Source organism: Pygoscelis adeliae, unplaced genomic scaffold, assembly GCF_000699105.1.
Source record: "Pygoscelis adeliae isolate BGI_AS28 unplaced genomic scaffold, ASM69910v1 Scaffold55, whole genome shotgun sequence".
In the NCBI taxonomy this organism is placed as follows: domain Eukaryota; kingdom Metazoa; phylum Chordata; class Aves; order Sphenisciformes; family Spheniscidae; genus Pygoscelis; species Pygoscelis adeliae.
This window is the reverse complement of record NW_008824804.1, coordinates 763636-771426: the sequence shown is the minus strand read 5'-3', so window position 1 is coordinate 771426 and position 7791 is coordinate 763636.

The following is a 7791-nucleotide window of genomic DNA, read 5'->3' as shown; positions in this document are numbered from 1 at the left end:
TGAAGTCAGAAGAAGGGAATGCAGGAGTTGGAGGTCCCTGGAGCAGATCTGGCACCTCCCGAGGCATCTGCAAATGAAAGAGACATCTTTGGAAGGAGTGCATTCCCCAAACTGCTTCCCTGATGCACGGTCATCTGCAGCAGAGGCCGGCATCACTTACCTGCTCTGCAATAGCAAGATGCGCTGTGCTCAAAGCCGAAGAGCTGTCTGCTCTGCCGGTGTGGCTAACCACAGGCCCGTTCGTGGTACAGTGACACTGCCAGGACTGCACATCCTCAAGTTGTCATGAAAGCTGCAGGGAAACTTGGGCAAGCATAACCCGGATTGCTGATAAGAACAGAAGTAGTCAAGTCACCCTTTCCACCTTCTTCATATATCAGAGATGCAGAGGACACTGGCGCTCTGGGTTCCTGCCCCCCCAAGCAGCTGACAGGAATAATATCTGTTGGTTCTTTTATATTTTCTCCTTATGACTTTTTTAAGGCTTGATTTTCCTTATGTCACTCTAATTATGCAAAACCTGCAAGGCAGGGGTCTCCCTTGTACTGAAGGGCCGTAAAGCAGTTTCTTGTTTCGGAGCTTTGCTCAAATCATTGGTGGAAAATACCTCACAATGACATTGAATAGGGTCGGACCAAGCCTTCTGCACCGGCCCGGTATCCACAAAAGCACTCCAGCAACCTTAAGCTGGACTGATTTAGAAGAGCTCTCCTCTAGCCTGACATCCAGCACATACACTGTGCCAGGATGGTTTAGAAACTCAAGCCATCTGGAGTTCTTTCCCACAAAAACATGTGTGCGCCAGAATTTGTCTCCTTTGAACCACCCACAGTGAGAAGGGATTGAATTAAAGCTGGCTCAAGTTTCTCAAATTCAATTTTAGGCAAAAGAAAATTGTCAATAAGTATTTGGAAAATGCCTTGGATTAAAAATGTAACACGCTGATTAAAAATGTAACAAGCTTTGAAGAAACATTAACACTGTCCATTCTGAGCTCCAAGATACTGAAGGGCCTTCAAAATTATGCTACTCGGGTGAAGTTCCTTCCCTTTCCTGCCACCTTCTCCTTCAGTGTTTTATCAGCCAGATTTAGGGTTTCATTTACCTGAAATGACTCATGAGGGTTCCCTTGCTTCAGCAACAAGCTCTGATCTTCTCTGGGAGTTGAAGTGCAGTAAACAAAGATACACTCAGGTTTAAGACTAACATTGTTGGATCCCATTAATATAGCAGCTGTAAATCAGTATCAAATGCAGGCAGATCATTTGATTGTCTCCCATTATTGACGACACGCCATTTCTCAGATGGCTGGAAGGTGACATCTCAGCTGATAGCTAATGAAGAAAGGGCCAGTTAGACATAAGCACATGCACACACATTAAGAGAGACACTTGCAAGTGGCAGTTCAGTAAGTTCTGCTTGGAAGCAAGAGCATCATTACCAAGCACTGTGGGCAGATCAGAAATCCTGCTCCTAAATCCCCTGAAGGCTGTGGTGCTCTCTTGCAGCTCTTGGGTGGGTCTGTAAAAAGATTCTGGCCGCAGCATGATGAAATGAGGCAGTGGTGGGGAGCCCTGGGCACTGCAGGATGCAAGGAAAAAGGAGGGCAGACAGGATTTCACACTGACAAGAAGCAGGAAATTGGGAGAGCGTGACTCATGCCAAATGCCTCAGCCATGACTCATGACATGGGCTGTAGCATGCCCTCAATTCCCATGGAAGAGCACAAACCCAACTGGCTACCTTAATGCGGCCGCCACCACGTTAGTCAGCAAAAGGTGGAAGACTCCACTGAGGCATACTCCAAGGCACTGCCTTCCCATGGTAAATGAGAGTCCGCAGAAAGGTGTGCCCAGCACCAGAGAGGAAACAGTCAGCTGTCTGACAGAGCTTGACTGCACATAATCCCACAGCACCTTTGGAAATATCAGCCCAAGGACAGACAAGCAGCACACCTGCTAAAGTCCGCAAGATATCCAAGCGCAGGGAAGCACCGCTACGTCTGCCCTCCCCTTTGGCCAGAGGCAGGCAGAATAGGTCTTTCCGGATGCTACGTCTGTATGCACGGACATACAGATCCATGACTGACACCCAACATTAAATCAATAGGCAAGCACTATGAGGAACAGCAACCTTGGGCTTGTGGTAAGGCAGCAATGAGAAACCAAGGAAAGGGGAGAGTTGCAAGGTGTTTGCTTAAATCATCTATTCAGTATTTACAAAGCAAAGAGACAAAGATTCCAAAACAGATGCAAATAACTCCTGAACTGAAAGATCTGCATTTCCCTTGATCATGCCATTCAGCAGATGAGTAAACCAGTTATATTGTTTATGCAAAGAAAAATGTGCAACTTCCCTTGACTATGCCCATCTGTGCATCTTAACCTGGAGGCAAGACTGCCCGGCTTACTGACTTCCTGTAGATGGTATTTGTTAAAGCCGCTTGCCTGGAAGCTGCCCTGCCTTGGAAAGAGCATTTCATTCTTTGTTTTTCCCCTCCCCCCAAAACACTTAAGCCGCACCTAGTCAATGAGATTTATAACTTTGTACAGTGCCATGCAGTGGCTCATCTTTTTCTGGAAACAGATGTGTTTTGACATATAAATACTATGTGTTATGAAACAACATTGCTCATCCCCCCTCACCAGAAAAGAGGCTTTATGTATAGGCATTTCTGATGGTTTTTGTCAGCTTCTTGTGCTTGCTGTGAACTAGTGTCTTCTACTGCTGCGGTACATTCCTTGCCTTTGCCTATGGATTGTAGTGACCAGGACTCAGATGAGGAGAACAAATACAAGTTAACAGGTTTGTGGCTTATAAACCTCCAGCAAAAAAAAAAAACACGCTAAAAAAAGATTCAGGCTTTACCTTCTTTGGCACTGATGCTATGACTCACCAACAGAGCTAGAAACACGGCTGATGAAGTATTTTAATACAAGAAGCTATCTTGGAAGGAAAAGAGCAAGATTATTTCCTAATGCAGTTGGACTGGTTTATATGCGTTTTCTTATATAAGACTTAATCCCTTTCCAGTGTTTGCATGGATTTGCATTTTACACTCTTCAATAACATTCGGCACATGCCTAGCTAAGATCTTCCTGCCTTTGAGGTGACTTGATGCCACTTGGCATGACCACAGACACTGGGTAAGGGACACAGCCTCACTCAGACACAGGATGTAGTGCAATTTTGGGGGTCAGGTCAGGGTCCCGGCCCCCGGTCCCACCTCGGTTGCTCAGCCTGTGTACATCGATGCATGTATGTGCTGAACCAGAGGGGCTGGCATAGCCAAGCAGGGACATGAAGCAACCCACAGTGACAGGCAGGCTTTCCCTTGGGCAAAGTCACAGGGAGACTGAAGCTACAAGAGAGGAAACCAGTGATGGTACATGGAAGGGACTGTTGCTGTCCCCAAGCTCTGCATAGCCTCTACTAAAACCCTGCAGGCTGCAAGTGAGCAGCAGCATTTGCTTTTCCCTTGGGCTTTTGCTCTGAAGCCCCACTGTCTTCCCTAGCCACTATCAGGCTTGCAAACCACCTGGCTCTGAGGACAAAGCCTGTCCTCGTCCTTATCAGCTCCCCTTTTTGTTCTAGGGCCAGGAGAAGAAACAAACCACAGGACTAAGTGCTGGCTCCTGGTGGCCAAGGACAGGGTGCCAAAACAGCAAGGCTGCTGTCATCCCTTTAGACAAAGGCTGCAGCCCTACGCACTCATTTACCTCTGATAAGAGAACACCCCAAATCCTTGCACTTCAGATAGCGTCACCAGGCAGCGCGAGAAACACAAGGGAGATAAGGAGGGCGACGTGCTTGTTATCAGAGGGAGCACAGCTCTGCGTCCCTGTGGCAATAACACCCCCCATTAAGGCCCGAGAGGTATTTCTTGTCCTCTCTGTAAGCAGCACTCAAGACCTTCCCATTTCCCGTAAGCAATCTCTTCTATTTACCAGTGGCATGCAACTCCCATGCGGACTTTGGACAACCTGTGGTAACGCCTGCTCTGCGCTTGGCTGTGCAAAGCTATTTGGTCCCTGCTGAATTATTATGGGACTCCAGGCCCGAGACACACAATAATGCAAATTCTTCCAGTTACCACTTTCACTAGAATATTCTGGGCTACATTAAAGACCATAAAACACCTCTTCTGGTATCAGATTCATCAGAGCATTCCTCAAGTCTAGAGCTGTGTCTCAGGAAAACTGAAAGAAAAGACTTAAACCAATAACTATTTTGACTGAGGCCCAGCAGCAGGGAGGAAGCTGCTGTGACACATCTTGAAGGATTTTGGTCATTGCTTCCCATGGCAGCATTAGAAATGCAAACTGAGGCCAGTCCCCACAAACTAACATGCTTGTGTGGAAGATCTCCTGAATAGTTTTGATGGGTGTTTCCTTCACAACAGAAACTATTACTTGTTAAAAAAATTCATTTTAAATAGCTTGTGGCCTTTGAACACAGAGACAAAAGCATCGGAAGTCTTTATCAGACCAATCTGCCATGAGCAGTTTTGTGCTTTCCTTTGGTGCCATCAGAGCTAAGAAAACTAATAGCAGGGTTAAGGTCTATTCCACAAACACAGATTTTGTTTTGCTTATGTTTTATGAACAGGCTGTACAGTGGGGAAGTCCTGATAGACGCTAGGAGCTTAAGTGTCTTGACTTTGCCAAAATTCAGTACAAATTTAAAGTACTACGAGCCTTAGGCTTATTTAAACCATCCCGAAGAAGTTTACTCTACCCAGTCAAATTAAAAAAAGCATAACCTACACAAAATCACCCACCTGTGTCTTTGTAGACAAGCTGTTGCACTACAAGTTGCTGTGCTTGGGTAGGTATTTAACACCGTGGTGCCTCAGCACCGAGCCTCCTATCCATAGCGCTTAGTGCACTAAACCGCTAGCCTACATAAAACTGTGACACTTCTCCCAGAGTCAGCAAAAACCAACCCTTAGGTCATACAAGGAACTGCACCACTTTTCCCCCTGCTCATCACCTCCTAAGTAAAACTTCGTTTTTTTCATCTTATTTTCTGTCCTTTGTAATACCTTCCTTTACTTATTCCGCTTCTAGCTTTTGAAGTCTTCCTCTCCTTTTCACCATTGTTGTTTTTTTTTTAAAGCTAACAGTTAAGTGTTTCATACTAGAAGTTTCCTACCCCCACATTTATCCTTTTTAAGCTTTCCCTAAAAGTAAGATAAAAATCTGTTGGCTTTTTTTTTTTCCAAAATTAACACAGCTAATACACAACTATATTCTCTTACCCACAAAAAAATCCCCAAAAAACTCCCTACCTTTTTTTTCTTCTTACTTTGCCATCCTGGTGCTCTTGAGGTAAGCCCCAGTGGAACACTAACCTCAAAAGAAAACCACTATGTGTGATAAAACCAAAGCCTTTCCCAGCCTCCTTTTAAGCAGGTCTTGCCCAGCACTGAGGCTATATAAGGGGCTAGGTGCCATTATTTTCTTCAGGTGTGGGGGTTATACCTCTGACTGGGGATGTATAGGCCAGGAAACAACATTCTTGGGTAATCCTAGAAGTTTTTGAGGTGAAACTATTATTTTTTGTTTCTATGGTTTTTGTTTTTGAAAGCAGACAATTTAATAAATGTGTTTTCATGTACGCTGAAAAAAAAAGTGGTTTGGTAGCTTGTTTTGATATATTACCACTAAATATTTTTGCTAGAATAGGTTAAGTTGATATCTTAATATATTTTGCTTTTTTTTATTCATAAAAAAACAAGCTTTGTTTGCTTAAATAGTCTCACGTTGGGGATGAGGGATATTAATTTAGCTAAACTGAGAATTCAACTTTTAATGTTTTTTAGTGTGACTCAGTTTCCAAAGTCAATATTTTTTTTCCCTGAAGGGCCAACAATTCTCACTTTCATGGGGAAACTTAAGCTGAAGAAAATTGTATGGTTAATTTGGGTTTTTTCTTGTAAAACCCACCCTGCTAACCTGCCATCTGGTACTACTGGCAGTAAATGTAGTCATGAGAAATTCTAGCTTTAACAAGATTTAGTAGCAATTGGGGTTGTCTCATTACTTGTTAAAAGCGTGCAAGTCATTCTTCTCACTGTGGAGTTATATATAAACTATTTAAGTCAAATGGCACTTGTCACAGTAGAAAAAAGTGCATTTTGTGTCATGAACTCTTCGGTGTGGGTTTTTTCAATTATACAAGTTTTCTTTCTCACTGCTTCAGAAAGTGCTGTGATACAAAGGATGTTCTGGCCGTTAGCTTAAGTTAGCAATGTTCTGCTGTTTTTTTCATTTACTTTGCCCAAGAACACTTTTTTAATTGCATGAAAGCCTCTTGGGTGGTTTGAGCTGGGATGCCACCCTTGCTCTAGGATTGGGTCTTTGTCCAGAGGCTTGTAAAAAACCAAAGCTGGCAATTTATTACCAGCTTGCTGCTCTCTGATTGGGAAGCTTAGCGTATGTTTGGTGTGTCTGAAGTTGGGAAGCTCCTCTCAGATGGAAAGCTTTGATGTGCTGAGTGGGAGGAGCTTCATATCTTCAAAGACTAGCTCTGCCACAAAATGGGACTCAGATTGACACGATCCCCCTTCTGTGCTGGGTTTACCCCATTCAGCATAAACGATTGCTAGTTTATGCGCTAGTCTTGCAAACTCCCGTGGTTTAAGAAGCCATTCTATTGGGCTTAAGTGACAAAGACCCTATAGGCAAAGGACAGTTGGTGACTAACAAAGAGATTTCATTAATAGCTGAGCAATCGCATCAGACTGCCAGCTCACCTGTGCGACTTCAGTTAGTAAAGGCTGCAGCATGAGTCTAATCAGAGCCACAGTTTGGGAACATAATTGAGACCTTAACAGAAGCTGCATGAATCAAGATCAACGTCCAGCTCTGCTGTGCTGTCAGCTTTTAGCAATCTAGTGAGTGGGTGCCAAAGCATGTGCCCCAGGAGCAGGGAGGTGGAGGGAAGGGGGTAACTGTGCTTTCAGGGTTACCTTTACTATAACTTTGTAAGGCTTGGTGTTGGTTACCTTTACTATAACTTTGTAAGGCTTGGTGTTCACGGGCTTGACAGTATGTGATGGGCAAAGGCTACTGTGTGAAAAAACACCCCCCTCCTTTGAAGGAGGTGGCTTTCCGAGTACAAAGCAGTTGGTTAGAGATAAGCATTGGAGAGCAGAGGGGTGGACTTTATCATCAGCAGCAGTCAAGTGGGAGGTGTGTTTTCAAAAGCAATGAGTGGAGAGGGCAGAGTCCTGCTGTGCATTTATTCATGGCTTGTCTTGTGTTTCAGGGTGGCGCAAAATCAGATGCCTGGATTGGGTGTGAGGCAAGGAGCCACGTCCACCTGCAATGAGGAAACAGCAGCGTGCACGGGTGTGGAAGGGGCCAGGCAGGCTGACGAGTAAGTAGCAAGGAGGTCCGGAGTGCTTTGAAACAGAGATGCTCAGGCTGCATGTGTGCGTATCCAGGCATGGATTATTCCCGGGGGACTGGACCTACGATGCCTGCATCGCCCTGCCTGCCTGATGCTCCAGGGCGGCAGTGTGATTCTTCCAGGCACGGCTGATGAAAGATCTGGCCCTGCCTTCCACAGTGGGCTGGAGATGGATTTCACCCTGTCCGTTGCTTATTTCACCAGCAGAAAACTTGGATGATGAGGCTTTCTGGGTTAAAAGAGTGGTTATTCCCACAAGCAGTGACTGACTGCTTTTAAAAAGTGTGGTGTAGGAGCTGTGCAGTATTACCAATGTTAGCCATCCAAGAACTCCTAAGGAATCCTAGGGTGATAAATCAGAGTGAATGGATCCAG